The sequence below is a fragment of the Molothrus aeneus genome, chromosome 18, assembly GCF_037042795.1.
Source record: "Molothrus aeneus isolate 106 chromosome 18, BPBGC_Maene_1.0, whole genome shotgun sequence".
Lineage (NCBI taxonomy): Eukaryota > Metazoa > Chordata > Aves > Passeriformes > Icteridae > Molothrus > Molothrus aeneus.
In genome coordinates this window covers 13,990,193-14,007,231 of record NC_089663.1, presented here as the reverse complement: position 1 = coordinate 14,007,231, position 17,039 = coordinate 13,990,193, and positions in this window count along the sequence as shown.

The following is a 17,039-nucleotide window of genomic DNA, read 5'->3' as shown; positions in this document are numbered from 1 at the left end:
ATCATGATAAATCCTAAACAAACAAGATGAAATTACTGTCAGCAGCTCCGATCTCTAGCTGTTCAATTTCTCCCTCTTTGTAGATCAGAACTTGGGAAAATTCTGGACCACGAAAGATTTAACAATCAAGACAGGAGGATCAGGGTAATTCTACAGCCATTTTTATATGCTTCATTCAGTGATAAAAGCAGCTTTCTCTATGTTTCTTTCTAGTTATACAGTATGCATTTTCTTTTCGATCCTTTCAGTCTTCAGCTGTGGTAGAAAACAAGAAAAGAAGCCCCAGGACATTACAAGGACACACTGCACCACTGTAATGGTGTGCTACAATTTTAATTGCAGGCAGTTCCTATTTGGAACATTTTCTCCCATTTGGAAAAAGTACTGCAGTAAGGAACAGGCCTGTGGATCTCATCAATTATAGAGAATTCTTATTCCCAGGTAGCCCTGACTGAACAGTCAGGCTTTGCTCCAGGTACTAGGGCAAAGTGGAAATGTAATGTTTTTACACCAAGGATGTGTACCAACATAAACAAAGGCACAATAAAAGCATGCACTACTGAAAATCATAGATGTAAGCATTCAGCCCTCTCACCTTTTAATTTGTTAAAAAGGTAATTAGCAAAGACAATTACGAGATAAAGGCAATTTATTTTATGGATAATTGCATGCATTTCCAGTATGAGTAGATTTAGAATGGTTCACAAAAGTATTAAAGCCATTCATCTCATTAGCTTGTTTCCTGACTATTCAAGGTTTCTCTTCCCACTCTAGTCTCAGCTTTGCCAAATGATATCCAATGGAAATTGGTACTCGTACTTTGGGCACCATGGCACAGCAGTTAGAAAAGCCTGATGTAAATTCTCTAAAACTACATATCACATTATCCTGCATGAGATGTTTTTGTGAAGCAGTAACACAGGGCATTAACTCAGCCACGCGTCGCAATGGCAATGTCCTCTATCACTTAACAGGAAAACATAACATAAAGCAAGATGCCTCCTTTAAAGTTTGTGCCATTTCGAAAAGTCTGAACTCATTGCAGTACCAAAGCAGTGCTGGTAGCACCCTCACGTTCAGCTTTTGCTGAGCAGCGCTTGCACAGCAAGAAGGGCTCCTCTGCTTCTCACTCTGCCCCCACCAAACAGGTGAGAGGCAGAATAAACTGGGAGGGACGCAACCAGGCAGATAACCCAGATTAACTAAAGAAACATTCCACAGCCTGGAACATCCATGGTCCTCACCAACAGAATGGAAAGCAAGGAATTTTGGAGGGGTTGGCCTGTCTTTTCCTCAGGAACTGGCTGGGCACTGTTCTACTGTGGGAGGGAGGAATGATTGCTCTTTCATCATTTATTTCAATGCCTTCTTACCTCTTTTTCCACTTATCCCTCACTTATTAAAGAGTTTTTTTGGTGGTTTTTTCACCCCCAACATTTCTTACTTCTACTTTTCCTTTTCTCCTCTCCTGGAGCACAGGCAAGGTTGGGAAGTGAGGGAGCAGCTCTGTGGTGCTTGAGCAGCCACCATGGTTAACCCACTACACTAAGCACTGAAAATAAATCATTAATAGATGACTGATGCAAAGGGCTGAAACAGGTAACTTTGGTATAAACTCCAAGTGTCTAATCACAGAAAAAGACCACAGAAATGTTCCAAGAAGCCATAAGTGAAGAAAATACATAGCAAGAGTACAACAAAAATTGAAATGACAAATGTGCTCTCTGATGTATTTGGGAGGCAGCTTGTCAGCTATGAAATAAATAAATAATACTACATTACATTTCTGCAGTGCCCTTCAGTGACACAGACCAAGGTGCTTTGTCAGGTGAAACACAGAAGAAGCAAAACAGTGCTGGTACATCAATGCTTTTCAATGCAGATGCAAAAATGCCCCAGTAGAACTGACCTAAGTGAAAATTATTTTAAATAAAGGCAAGCCATTATCATGGGAAATAAACAGAATCTGCTCTTCACAACTTCAAGTTGGAATTAAAAAACAGTCAAAGGGAAAAAAGGCTTGTGGAAGTCAGCATTAACAGCCAGGATCAGAGGTGATCAAAGTAGGAAGCAAATGAATGCTTCTGCAGTTATGCATGTAAAGCTGTAATGAACTAATTTAAAACAGCAGCTTTCATGCTCCAAGTATTTCCTAAGGAACAGATTTAATCCATATTAAATACAAACACAAGGGCTCAGAGTCAGGCACTAGTGTAGAGAGAGTAAAAAAGAGGTCTGAAACATAAAACACAACGTGTCCACTCTCATTAGCATTTAACTGTCACAGAATGTGCCCTGGAGTTGGAGTTTAGAGTCCAAGATCAGCTCAAGTGGTTTACCAATGCTGCCCATGGTTTTAGACTCTGGAATTCTTGATTCCTCTTGAAAAAAAATTGTATTTTTCTATATATTATATATACTATATCATAATTCACTTAAGGCCTGTACTTGTAACTATATGTCAACAAAGGCCGAAGGCACAAATGGTATAAACAAAGCCCTGAATTCACCAAACCACCTCGAATGACACCCATTACACTTGTTCAGCTTTCAGACACATAAGATGATTTCATCAATACAGCCCACCCATTAATGCCGCTGTTCTGGTGGAATTTTGTAATATAAGGTAGATACAACTCTTCAGGTAATATCAAAATCCTCAGAAATAAAACCCAACGGCAAGATGAAAAGAAGTCCAGTGGATTTTTAGAGGGGTAGCAGTCTGTAATTGGTCATTTGTTGAAGAGCTGGAGCCGTGAGCACATCGTGGGCTGACCGCAGAGGGAAGGGAGGGGACTCGGAGGGTGCAGAGCTCTGGCACTCGAGGCAGGATGGACAATTCATTCCATTTACTCATCTCATACTCATCTATTTTATCTGATCACTTTTGATTAGTGCTGCAGTTTCCACTTTATACTTTGACTAGAGAACTCTGATGAATGCAAATGGGGTGAAAAAGTGAAGTACAAAGATCACAAGAAGAAAAAATGAATTTCAATAAATCAAGCCATTTGAGAAGTCATAGCAGCCCTGAAACGTTCGCACTAATTGGAAAAGGGGAAATGTAAAACAGGAAAATGGGAATACCCAGAGAACTACAGCTGCCCTGCTGGAGAGCTGACACCCGTTAGTGTAAGGGGGGAAGCTGCTAATCCTGAACCACTGCTGAGATGACAGAGACACTCCTCTGCTGCTGGGGAAACAAACACTCTGGCTGTCTTTATCAGCACTTCAAGTCTGTCTTGTTTCCCTGGGATTTGAAAAGAGCAGAATTTGTCATTCTGCCAGTCCTATTACATTATCACACCAATGTTAACACCCAACAATTACACACAGGGCTGAGCAACTTTGTTTCCTCGGTATTTGATATGTGAGGTACTTCTTCCACTGTTTGACACGTAAGGTTTGAAAATCACAGCAGCCTAATGCATTAGTAGCATAAGCACACAAATATCCCACACTCTGGCTGGATTCATTCCACCCATCTGGGAAATTAAAGCAGTCACCTCCATCTTTCTCTGCAGTCAAAGCACAGAGGGCAACTCCGTGCATCAAAGAGAAGTTTGATCTGTGTTTCCAAGTGCAAATGCCACGCAACAAACAATACTACAATGTAATTTTACATCACAATTATGCTTCCTTCAGATCAAATATTCACTGAAAAGAACCCAAAAACATATGCTCCATCAAGTTAATGAAAGAAGTCTGATAAAACATGGATAAAATTTCAAGATTGCAATTTGAATTTCAGGAAAATCTGCAGACCTGAGCTTTCAGCTCTTGCTGAAAATGGAACAGGTCTGAAGGTTGTGTGGCACATCCATCAGAGTGCAGGAGTGCAAAGCAAAGGGTCCAAATGCTGTTCCTACCCGAATCATCAAGCCACTGGTCAGTCTTAGGAAAGCCACTACTCCTTTCTCTCTCTCCCAGCTACCCAAATTTCAGCTGGAATTATATTTCCTGAAGTGTACCTACAGAGTGTAATGTAAAAAACATTGTAATAAGAGTAAAGACTCCTTAGGTACTCTCCTAACTATGCTAATGTGCCTAAATCAACTTTGCATACTGATTACCATTCTAGAAAATATCTGCTGCCTCCACTGACTCCTAACTTCCCTCTTTCAGCATTTCCTGCAGGTTTATGGCTTATCTTTTATGCATATTGATCATGGTTTCAGCAGTTTCAAGTTAGTTATTTCTGACATCAACAAGGTTCTGAAATCAATACACACTGAAATCTGAGCATGAAAGCCAAAGGAAATTAAACCAATGAAGCATAGGACAAAATTATATAGTTTACTCATTTTAAGTTAGTCATGAATGTCCATTAGAGGTGTAAAATATCAGAAAACTTTCAGAACAAAAATTGCTTCCTTAGAGCAAGACGCTTACTGCTTCCATTGTCCTGAGTGATGAAAAAAACCAGCCTAACATGATGTAATGGCAAAAAGCATCTTAATTTTACAGAAATGGAGACCACGACCAGATAGAAAACCAGCTCTTCTTCTGAACTGCAACTTCTGAAATTTAATTTTTGAAGGAGCTGGAGTTTAAAAGAGGAGCCACACTTTTCCATTTAATGAAAATATTTGCATTCAATTATTTTTATTTTTTGTGCATGCCAGAGGCACATACAATGGCACTGGAGGGGGAAGGCCAAGGGTGCTGAGGTTTGGAAAATCTCCAGCCACACAGCAACTTCACAGACACAAATCAGAACTGGAGGAATATTTTGCAGTTTTCAGTCATGGCACTCGGCATCTCTCTCATTAGCAGATTTACCTATTTTCTGCTCCTCAATAGGAATATTTTTTGTCAGTTCTCTCTCTCATATAAATTATTGCTAATAATTAAAATGAAATTCATAAGATGTGTGAGTTCATTAACTCCGTTAATGAGAAAGAACATTTTGGACCTTATTATTAGACTGTCATCAGTATCTGTTCGACAGCTAAATTAATAAAGTGATTATATTCAAATAACTCAGGCATTTGCATTTTATTTTTAACATTACATGTCTCTCCTGCTTGCTCTGAGACTGGGGAAAATTTGCTGGCCATGCAGGAGCAGAGTCTGGGTGGATTTCAGTGCCCTGGATGCCTGGACCTCAGCACTCAGGGGCTGAAACTGCTGTGGGCCAGGCAAGGGCTACTGGAGCCTCAAGGAACAATTCAAGCAAGATGTACAGTGGAGACATCCCTTGAAAATAAAGATATTGTGATCTCCTTGCTGCTAGAAAGCAAAAAGCCTGAAAGAAAACTGCAGAGAAGAGACATTTGTTTATCTTTGAAAGCATCAAGATAAAGCGAGACACAGCAATAATTCTCTCCTGTACTGCACTCTTGGAACACCACCAACATTCTGTGAAAAATACCCACTGGCTAAAAGCAATACTCAGAGTGGAACCAGAGCTCCAGATGTCTCCAGTTCCTGTGAAAAGCCATGGGTGTTTTGTAATGAGCTCATCGTCCATCTTTCTCAGAAAGACCCTCCAGCTATGCCGGGGCCCTGCAGTGCTTTTCTGGGACATTGGTGCAGTCAAGGCACACAGAAGCTCAGCCTCAGCTCAGAGAAATGTTGCTATTCTGAAAATCATATGTCAGATGGGGGAAAAATGGTACCAGGTACAACATAAATGCATAGATCATATTAACTCATAAAATCTACATCTGATTTTTAGTAACATGTGTCTGCTTTATACGTATCCCTCAAGCTGAAATTTCAGAACTGAATTTTTTGCTCCCAAATGGCATTCAAGACAATACAAGCAGCTTTTTTACCTCCACCTCCTCAGCACTAAAGAAAAAAGTAATGACCTTTCTTCCCTTCCTCATATTTCACAAGTCACAAGCTTCACAACAGAAAACAGTAATGGAAAATAAAACAGACATATCCAGAGTGGCTCCTGCATGAACCAAAATAGACTTTAAATTTCATACTCTTTAAAGCCAAACAAGGTAAACTGCTGCTTTTTAAGATGCTGTTAGATTTACCAAAGCCACGTGGAAAGAAACTACTTGAGTGAGATCAGTTGCTCAACAGATAAGTAGAGAGGAGGTAAGTGGAGGATTTTTTCAATTCAGCTGAGACATGGTTCTGTCTCAGAACTCTGTCTCCATGGTGCCTTCCAGAAAAGTGCAACTGATGAGGAATTTAAAGCACTGCTTCTTGTACTGAGCCCGCTCCAGTTACAGAACTCAGATACTTACAAAGAGAAATTTAGCTGAAAAAATAACGCAGCACCTGTACAACTGCTTCAATATTTATGCCACAGCTTCTTTCTTTCTTCGGGGCTGCACGCAGCTGCACAACTGAGCACTGCAGCAGTTACATTCAGATTCGTCCCAGAGATAATGAATGCACTGAGAGGTGTATTCAGACTGGTCACTCAAAGTGGAGCTGGATGCTTTGGCTTGAACCAGGGCTGATCACAGTGAGGATGCAGAGGCTCCACAGGAGCTCTCTGCTGCTGGAACTCCCACCGAGCAGCCCAGTGGTTGCCCTGCCAAGGTCTCATGAGGACATCCATCCCATCCTGTGCCTACCCACCCCACTTCCTATTCCACTGTCCATTTAGTCACAGTAACAGAACTACAGCTGATGCACGTGGCAAGCTCAGAGCCCAAGAAGCCTTTGACTGGTGGAGCTGAGAGAGGAGGGATGGTGCAAGCAGTGCTATAAATCCAAAAAAGCCAATGGGCATCCCTGGAGCAAACACTCCTCAGAACAACTTTGAACCAGGCTCGATGGCAGCTAAACGAAGTCCAAACCAAACAGCAGCTCCTCAGGGATCCCAAATGTGGCACCAGTGCAGAGCTGGAATCAAACACCACAGGCAGGCAAGGAGCTCTTGAGCAAAACATTGCAATTTGCCATTCTGGAATACTCTAACATAACTCTAGCAACAAGACAAGTGCATTTTAAACATTATCTGGCTCCTCACAGAACAATCACACAGCTAACCAATAATCCAATTCAAATGTCTGTTAGCAATCCATGCAATCGCTATCCTAAAATACTACACATTCTTCTCTATTCACTAAAGCAAATCTCATCAATGACCAACCCACTCACACACAGTAAAAAAGCAAAAGAATGTGTGTGTTGCTCTATTTATTTTTCCTCTCACCAGGAGATGCTATTTAAATCATTCATCCAATTACACGTGGTAATCACAACTAACACAAAATTGTATGTACAGCATTACATCTTTGGCTTTCTGTGGGAAGAGCAGCAATAGTGCATAGACTCAAACTTCCAAACACAAATGTAGTAACTGATATAAGAGGAACAATTCTTTTTCCCCATAGAAGTGTAGCAGACATTTCTGGACAGAGAGGTGGTATCATCCATAACAGCTTTTTTGAAGTAGGAGCTGTATTTGCATTTAATATCAAAGCAGGGTTTTATCAATGACTGTAATTCAAAGTGAAAAGTCAGTCAGATTCTGTACATACAATTAATTACCTTTTATTGAAAAGCTGTTAACTCTAATGATATATCTATCTTTAATAACTCAATAAGGAATATTAGGGATAGGCTGAGATCTTCCAACCTAACTAAAATTATGGCATAAGAAACCTGTTCTGATTTAAAGTAACATTATATTTCACAAGGCTTTTAATGGGAATGTTTAATTTATGGCTTAAAATAACTTCAGTTCTTCAATTTAAAATGCTACTTTTTATTATACCTGTGATATACTACACGTTCACCTCTTCCCCTGCACATCAGCTGATGTTTCATTTTAGAGTTCTAACAGGCCTTACACAGGGCTGGTTACTGAGTTACATGCCTGCCTCCCAGTTTGATGCTGCCATTCCTCCCCTGCAGGTGAGAATGATCTCAGGTTTTACCAGAGCTTTTAAAGCACCAGAGACAGTTACTTCAATCCCCTGCCCTCCAAAAATGAACCAAACCCACCTGTGCAGAAAAACTAAAATACTTCAACATTTGCTAGTATTTTTTGTTCTGTGGATGCTCAAATCAGGGAAATAGCAGGATTACCAAGCCATTTTGGTCAGGATATTTTACGAACACATAAGTGAGGTGCTACTGGTTCAAGTCCAACTATGAAAATAGTGAATGTGGCTCCCTTTGAAAACACAAGGTATCTCCAGAAATTATTTTTCTAAAAGGTAACTTTGCATATTAGAAATATTCAATAAAAAAAGAGAACATGGCAAATTAAAATTAGCAGAGAATTTGGGCTAAGTTCTATACATTGTGCTAGAAAAACATGGGGGGAATAATAAGAAAATGTGAAAACACTTCATTTTGAGGTTTTCGGGTTTTTGATATTTCATTTCAAACCTGTCAAAAACGCCACATTATTGTCATCTTATTGCAGGGGTTCCATGCTGCTATCTCCTTATCACAAAAGTTTCACACCTTCTGGGTGTTTCTTGTGGGCAGCTCTCAGAGCACTGACTCTGTTCCTCACAAAGCAGCCAACTGAGCCCAGCTCCCTTCTCACCCCACTCTTTTATAGCATCTCCTTCTCATTGGGTACACCTGTGGCCTGGTAAAGTCAGGCCTGTTCCTAATCTTTGATAATTGGCCCAGCTGCAACTCCTTAGGGGTGAGATTGCTTTCTACACTATCTCTGTTTTCTTATATTCTATCCCCCTACACCACAGTCTTTTCCTGAGAAGGGAATATCCATGCATGCACCTCCTCTGAAGGACAGCACACTTGCAGTTACATCCAAATACAAGACACAAAGGGAAAAGCTCTCAGTGAGGGAAACTAGGGCAGCTATTGGATCTTTTACCTTCAAACCCCACACTTCCATTCATTAGTGATTAAATTCCAGTTTATATAAACAGCAAATTACCAAGACCACCAGGGTCTTTCTGTTCTTCTACTCCTGATGTTGTGTAAGAGCAAATCCAGGGGCTATACTGCTTCATGTGGAGGTATCTCTGTGGGGATGTGATTTTAATTTCTGAAGTTCTTCCTGACAGAGGGAAGTTCAAGGGACAGAGTTACAGCTTGCAGAGAGAGCAAAGTCAGGCAGGAACTGAACTGTGAACTGAACTGTGTCTGCACTGGACTCCAGCTTCTTTGAGGACTGCTGTATTTCCTCTTCCAAAGTGACTGAGACGATTCCATTTCTAAAGAATCGTTACAATGTTTTTTAAACCCAATTTTTCTAGGCAAAATAATTATGTCTGTGGCCTACATTCTAACAAGAAATAACAGAGTAACTTGCATTGGAAGTTTCACAGATAATAAAAACATCAGATACAGTATGCATTGTGTTTCTTTGTCATGTGAAACCATTTGACACAAGAACTCTTGAGGATTTTGCTGCCTCTAGTCTTTTGACACTTTCCTTTGATATCAGTTATCAATGTAGGGAGAAAATAGTATATCCTAATTTTTACACTGATTTAAAATAGAAGGAAATTTTGACTAACTGAACATGAGCAGAAATTAAGATACAGTAAAAAGCAACCATAATATTTCAGACAGATCAAAAACAATTATCTCTAAAGCAGCTTAGAGGGATGACAAACTACCCATTTTGGATATAACACTAGAAAAAGGGAAAATGCTGACCTCACCTTTTTGGGCTCTGAACAGTATTCCAGAAATGCAAAATAAAGAGTTAAATAACTCTCGAAAAAAGCATAGGGATTGCTTCACTTTGCAGGAAACAGTCAACAATTATCTATTTGCATTATGAGCCATTAACTGGGGAGCAGACTTGTAGGTTCAGAGATGCACTAATGGAGCAGCTGTCAGATAAAAGGGTGGCTGCAGAAATATGTATTCTGCCATTTGTAACACTGATGTCTCTGTGAGCATCTGTCTGCAGATCAGTCTGATCCAAAGGCCACCAAAGAGCACAGTAATCTTCCCAGTGACTTATGTGGTACTGCCACAAGCTTGAGACACATTTAAATCAAGACTGGGAACCTCTAGATAGATGCTGCTAAATCCTGTTAAAATAGATTTAATTAGGCTTAATAACCTGAATTTGTCCTTAATTTGTTAGATGGGTCGTGCTGCTCCAGAGATCACCATGGTGGGTTAATACTGTGGTCTTAAAGTAGCTTTCTCCTCTGCTTAATTCTGTGCCATAATCCTTCACTAAGATCATTGTCACGGCTGTACATCAAAGACATAATGGTTACATATTATTGGACAAAGTCTTCTTTAATGATAGATTTGGCAAAAGGGGTTTTAGTGCTCAAGTAAAGAGTTTCAGCCAAACACTCCATCAATGGATTCTTGACATCGAGCTTTGCATAAAAATGTTTGTCATTTGTTTGCAGCGTCTTCTTTAAATAGCTTTGATTATTATGTAGTATGCAAAGGGCAATTTAAAAAACACTTGAGGTGTTTCATGGGCTGTTAAATATGAAGAAACAATGCATTAATGGTCGCCATATTTGTACTATGCGTTAACCTAACAAGTTCCCCTCTCCAGTTTTAATAATTTACCTCCATATTTTACCTTGTTGGCATCTTTTCTCTGCCAGGGCTGCATCAGGGTTCAGTGCCACTGCATGGCGAGACCAACTGGTCCAGCAATGCAGGAAAAACTTGGGCTCCACTGGAGAAATCAGCAGCACTCTGCTCAGACACAGGCACAGCCCTATTCTACCAGGCCTAGCTGTTTTTACAACTTTGTAACTATTCCAGCAGAAGGAGCAATTATTAAAATAATACATCGTTCTTGTTACAAACAGAGTCCAAAGAGAGATTGTGACTGAGAGAAAAGAAACTCGACAGAAAGGATGGCAGAAAATGTTCACTGCATCAGAACGAATTTCTGTTTAAAGTCACTAAAACTAATTTTAATCAAGCTGAAATTATATTGGTAACAGCAAGACTCACACTGAAATGGATTTTTTTTTTTTTAATTTGGTCACCTTTCTTCCACTGATATGAAAAGAAATCCTTCCAACCAATACTTGTTACAGCTTCAGAAGAGGTAGCTATGCTAACATAAACCCTCTAAACTAAATATCTCAGCTGGTAAAACCTCTAGTCAGCTCCATACTTCCATATTTTACATACAGCAACAGCCTCATCTTCCAGACTAAAACGATTTGTGCAAAAAAACATGCCCTGATACCGTAAATTGTAACAGATCCAAACACCAACAGGTCTAATGCAGACGCCAAATGCAAATAAAGACTCCCGTGAAAGCCACAAAAAAAGTAAATGCTTTAAAAGTAGCTATCAGTGGTAGGAAATACTTAGATAATCAGGGAGCTAGGTTAGGACTTTAAGCATTCCAAAGAGATCATTTGCTTTCTATGTATTAAAATCCTATTAGATAGGAAATTACAGAAAAGTACTGAGAATTCTAAATCTCACAAACAAAGCACTGCAGAGCATACAAATTAGCACTAAATTAAGAGGAACTGCTGGGCAAAGTGACAAAAGAATGTGGTGAAGTTTCTGGAGGCACAGTGTACTGAAACAATCAAGTGGAAGAGCGGCCCAAAGGACAGGAAAGGACAGGAGGTCTCTCCCTGGAGGAGAGAGAGGAAAGCAAGGTCCCAACACTACAGAGCCGTGTTCACTCACTCAGCCAAAGTCAGATTTATGGGCCTAGTCTTCCTTCCTGGAGTCAATTGTCACCCCACAACCACAGATAAGGCAACCTTTATTATCCCTTAATTTTCTCAGTGGTTCTCAGAATAAGGCCTCTGCAATACATCCTTTCCCCTGACTTTAAAGATCCCAGAGCAGCCTTAGGATCAGCCTGTCCCTGGGGGAGTTAATGAGAAGCACACAGGGAACAGAATTTAATGACGGAGGGCAGTGTGAAACTGGGTGCTCTAATTCCTCTTTTTTCTGATACAATGACTAAGGCAAGCAGCGTCGAACAAGAGAACAGAGAACTCAAGCTGCAACAGGCAAGCCATGGCTTGAGAGGACTCAAACAAGGTGCACGGCTGTTTCCAGATTTTAAACAGTACAAACCTGAATACCTGGCTCTTTAGAAGTCTAGGCAGAGAGTTGATTATTATATTTATAATAATATTACCAAGAAACCACACCTGTCTTGCACATGACAACTGAACTTGCAAAATACACACCATAAAACCAAGGAAAGCATCATTATAAAAGTACAAATCTCCCAATACAAGTTGAAGAAAAGAGAGAATAGGACATGGTTCTTCATTAAGAAACTTTTCTTTGAAAGCTGTGCTTAAAAGACATGGGATACAAAGTAAAAAAAAAAAAAAAAAAAGAAACACCAGTAGTTTAAGAAATATGTTTCAATTAGAGATATGACTGTTCGAAGGTATGTAGATCCAGCTTCAATTTCAGGAACAAATTTTATAGATAGATAGATTATTTGGTGAGACCAGGGTTACCATGAGAGGAACAGAGAGCTAAGATTGGGCAATTTCTTTGGGAAGTTTTCCTTCTTAGTGTCTCAGGTAGAGTGGGAAGAAGAACTAGTTAAAAAAACCCCTGAACTTTCAGGATAACCAAAATAAAAATAAAAACTGATAGTCTGACAAGTATTCAGGGACCTTGTGACATCAGTCATGGCCCACGAGAGGAAGTGCAGGTTCCAGTTCCATTTCCCTGTGATAGTGCTGGAGTGGGTTCTTCAGCCGCCCCTCACTCAGTAACAGGCTGCTGAAAACGTCTGTAGAGAGCAGTTTTCAGAGATTCCAACAGAGATAGACACACTGCCTTCTGAAAGCCTCCATACTATTCCTTTGTCTTGGAACACGTAAGGATTCTGGAAAACATCAGGTTAGAATCCATCTGACTTATTCTCCTCTCAGGGGCTGAGGCTCCCAGTTACCTGTTCAAGCATTGTTCTTTCTTTAAAATCAAATGACAGGGAAAAGCTGTCACGTAAGATCTCTTCTGAGAAGTTTGATAACACGGGGAGGCTCGTTCTGTGCAGGATCTCAGCTTCAGCATTTACCTGTTTCAGCTGTTCAGATTAATGTTTTCAGAGTTTTACTTTAGAATCCAGCACAATAGCTTTCCATCAGTGTGTGGGGTGCTTAACTTGGGTTACAGCCTGATTTTATAGTAGCTTGAACAGTTTAGAGCAATGCTTGGCAAAGGCACTAATTATAATTAGATAGCTTTTTCAGGCAATCATTGCACATAACTGTGTGCACAGAATGCTCAGCCCAACTGAGTCCTCATTTCAGACAGGATTTCTTCTCTAAGAGCCACATCCATATTTTCTGGGCTACAACCCCAGCAACACAGAGCAGCCAATTACCTGGGTTGTGTACAGTAAAAAAACACTCAGCATAAAGTCACGTAAAGCCAGGCTGAGAAAATACAGACCTACGTTTAGCAAGAGATGGAAGCCTAGTGTGGAGGTGTAGGTTTTTAAACAACCATTGATTAAGCTGAAATGCTTGTCCTACATGGTTTAGAGAAAAAAGAAGAAGATAAAAATATAAAAGCACTAGGGTTTCAGTAGGTTCAAAGCTCTTAGATATTCCTTACATCAGACTTTTTGTATTAAACTATGAACACAGCATTTCTTGCTCTGATTGCCTTAAATATAATAAAAAGAATAATTGCCACTTGAAGATTTCCAGTAATTCTCATTCCAGTGTAATTAGATGTAATGATTAGAATCTCTTCTAATGCATTGCAGCTCTTCCTTAGCACCAAGGAACAGTGATACAAGTTATTTGCATAATTATCTCAGTTAAATGAGGAACACAATTTAACACAAGAGTTGCCACTGCTTCCACCAGAGCTCCTCAAACCTCCTGCACAACACCACAGTGTTGTGCACTGACTTTGTAAACTGTTTGTGTCACTCCACGATCCATAGAATTTATTCTATTAAACACAGCCTTTTCAACCAACTCATCCACAGGCCGGCTGCCCCCGGTTTCTTGAGGGAAACATCTGCTGTACACCCCAAAGACAAAGTCTCAGTGTTAACTGAGGCTGCCTGACTCACCCATCAAGTTTCAAGCACCAGAAGAACAGATTCAGCTTCTGATCATTTGCTGAATCAAGAGTGGATCTCTGCACTAAATGTATCATAAATATTTGATGTATGTTAGCATTTGGAGTTAATAAGAATACTCCTAGGAACCCCACTAACAATTTTGTAACACAGTTTTCATTTATCAACATATATGAACATTTAGATTCCAATTTCTTGGACCAGACTCTGAAATAACAGCCACTTCCATGTTGGTTTAGCCTTTAAAAACTAAAGTTGATGATTCTGTTAGCTTCTCCACCACCTTCTCCATTTTTTTCCTACATTGTGTAAGAGCAGCTGATGGAAACTAGCAGGTTAGACAGCTAAAGAAATGCTCTATCTAGCAAAGCATCACAAGACATTTATGGTTCAAGAAGGTTGTGATGAATACCTCATATTACATCAATTCAAAATAATCCTCTGGTGTCTTACATCACTCCCTTAGCTTATTCATCATAATTTCTCATGATTTCAAGCTATTCCAGCTTGCTCTGCTTTTGAGAAAAGTTTCTTTGTAGCTTACCTTAGTCAGGAAATTTCACAAATCCTGGCTGACCTTGCTCTTTAGTCACTGTCTGCTCTTGTTCTAATTACAATAACTTATTCACTGCATTTCTGTATATTTTACAGATCAGCTATCTATTTCCAATTTCTCAGATACAAGAAAGCATTCAGCAATTTTTGTGCAGTGCTCGTTTAACTGTATGTGCTCTTCCGAGCAGCTGGCTACTGATATTCACACGGTAAATTAAAAAGCAGATTTATTTTCAGAAAGACAACATAAATGAGCTAATCAGCATGACACTAAGTTTTATATTAAAAGTTTTAAAGATTTAACAGGTACTTAGCTGGAACCATTGCTCAGTCCCAAAGCACCTTTGGCAAACGTGGATACCAGCCTGGAAAGTTCAAGCCTGTTCTTTATGTGGCTCCATCTGTCCGCGGGGCTCGGGCAGAGGAGGCCAGGCAGCGCCGGCGGACGCGCAAGCCCAAGGCACACGCGGAGGCCAGGCAGCGCCTGCGGACGCGCAAGCCTCAGGCACACGCGGAGGCCAGGCAGCGCCGGCGGACGCGCAAGCCTCAGGCACACGCGGAGGCCAGGCAGCGCCTGCGGACGCGCAAGCCCAAGGCACACGCGGAGGCCAGGCAGCGCCTGCGGACGCGCAAGCCCAAGGCACACGCGGAGGCCAGGCAGCGCCTGCGGACGCGCAAGCCCAAGGCACACGCAGCCTCCCCCGGGGCCGGGCTGGCTCTGCCGCGGGCTCATCCTGTGGGGCAGCTCCCGGCCTGGCAGCGCTGCTCTTCCCCAGCTCCCACGGGCCCAGGCTCAGCTCAGCCCCAGCTGAGCCCCGCGGGGTTGGGAAGCCTGGGGACGGGGGGCTCACTCCCGGCTGCAGAGGACATCACACACACATCGTGTACAGAGCACAGGATCAGGATGCAGCTCACCATTTCCCACAGCCTTTCACGCCCTCTGATTCTACCCTGCAGATTTGTAAAGGCTGAAAGTTCACGAAGGAATAGAAATGTTTAAGGCTAAGGAGAAAGCCCAGAACAAGGATCCTGCCATCCCTTCCATGTTTGTACTTGGTCAGCTCTGTTCAAACACGAGCTCTGGGACTCAACGCCACCGCATGAAGTGCAGTAGGCTGAGCTCTCCAGATGAGAGCAATGATCTGATTACTGCCAGGAGGAGGTGCAGCAGAACTGGCAGAGACTGTGACAGAGCTTGTTTCCGAAGAACAGATTGGATTTTCTCACTAGGCTTACAAAGGCTCAGACTGTTTTCCCAGAACACGGTGTGCCAGCATTCCTAGGACAAATCCAAGAATTGCCTGTGAGCCCTCCCAACAGCATCTGTAGAACACCTTTTATTGACAGTGAAGCAAAACAAAACCCCACAGTGATCCATGTTCCTAACACTGAGTTACTAATTTAACAGGACCAAAGACACCATTTCCAGCCAGCACTGGGAATTCTTGTCACATCAGAACTACGAATCTGTGAGACTGAACAAAACACTTCAGGAAAGTAGCTTACCTCAAGAAGTGGGTGTTTTGAACACTCTGAACTTCCAGGAAAAAAAGGTCAGTGTGATTTGAGGCACCTTTTTCACAAACCTTTCAGCTCTTCCTCCAAACAACTTGTAACACTTGGAAAAAAGGGCATTTTTGCATGTCATCATGACAATCAAACCTATTTTCACAATTTGAGAAGGGGAAAACTGAAAGAAATAGCATAGTGTCTCACTTGTCATAGCAAAAATAAAAAAACTTGACAGCCACAATATTTTGCCTCCCTTTCCAAAATGACTAAAACTATTCAGTGATGAGTATCTTTATGAATTGTCTGTGCACTTGAAATTCTTTAAATTCTGACTGGCTGGCAGAGAGCCCTCTCCCAAGCTAACATCAACGTATTCAGACTTTAATCCTATGCCTGCTACAGGTCACTGTCACAGGAAGGATATTGGACCAGACAAACATTTAGATTATTTGCACTCATAAAACCCAAAGTAAAATAGAACTGTCACCTCCTTTTCTTCTTCCCCCTACAAAAAGCACTAAGGAAAGCTAAATCCTCTAGATTTTGCTTATATTTACATATACATAGTGAAAGAAATTTAATTAAGTCAGCTGAAGTATAAAAAGCAAGGAACTCTGTTCTTTCTTGCTACTGCAGCTTTTTTCAGCAAGAGGTCAAAATACCTCCAAACAGGAAAGCACTTCACATAAGTACTGTGTCTGGGTTATTAGGACTTCTTGTTGTGCATGTAATTTTTACTGTATTTAAAAACACATTTTAATGTTCTGACCGGTGCTAGCACGGTCAGAACTTCTGGGAGAAGTTCCCAATGTAGCTACCACTTAAGATTTGCAACCAAATGACTACGACTAGGCCAATCAACATTTCTTTTTTTGTTTTCATTTCTATCATTAAATATGGTACTCCTTCCCATTCTCCCAAAGAAGCTTTCCTATAAGTGCTTCAGAGGTGTTCCTCTATCAGCTGCTTTGTGTGTGATGAAATAATCAACCTTTCTATGAGATTACTTTTATTTGCATTTTAGTGCACTCATCATCTT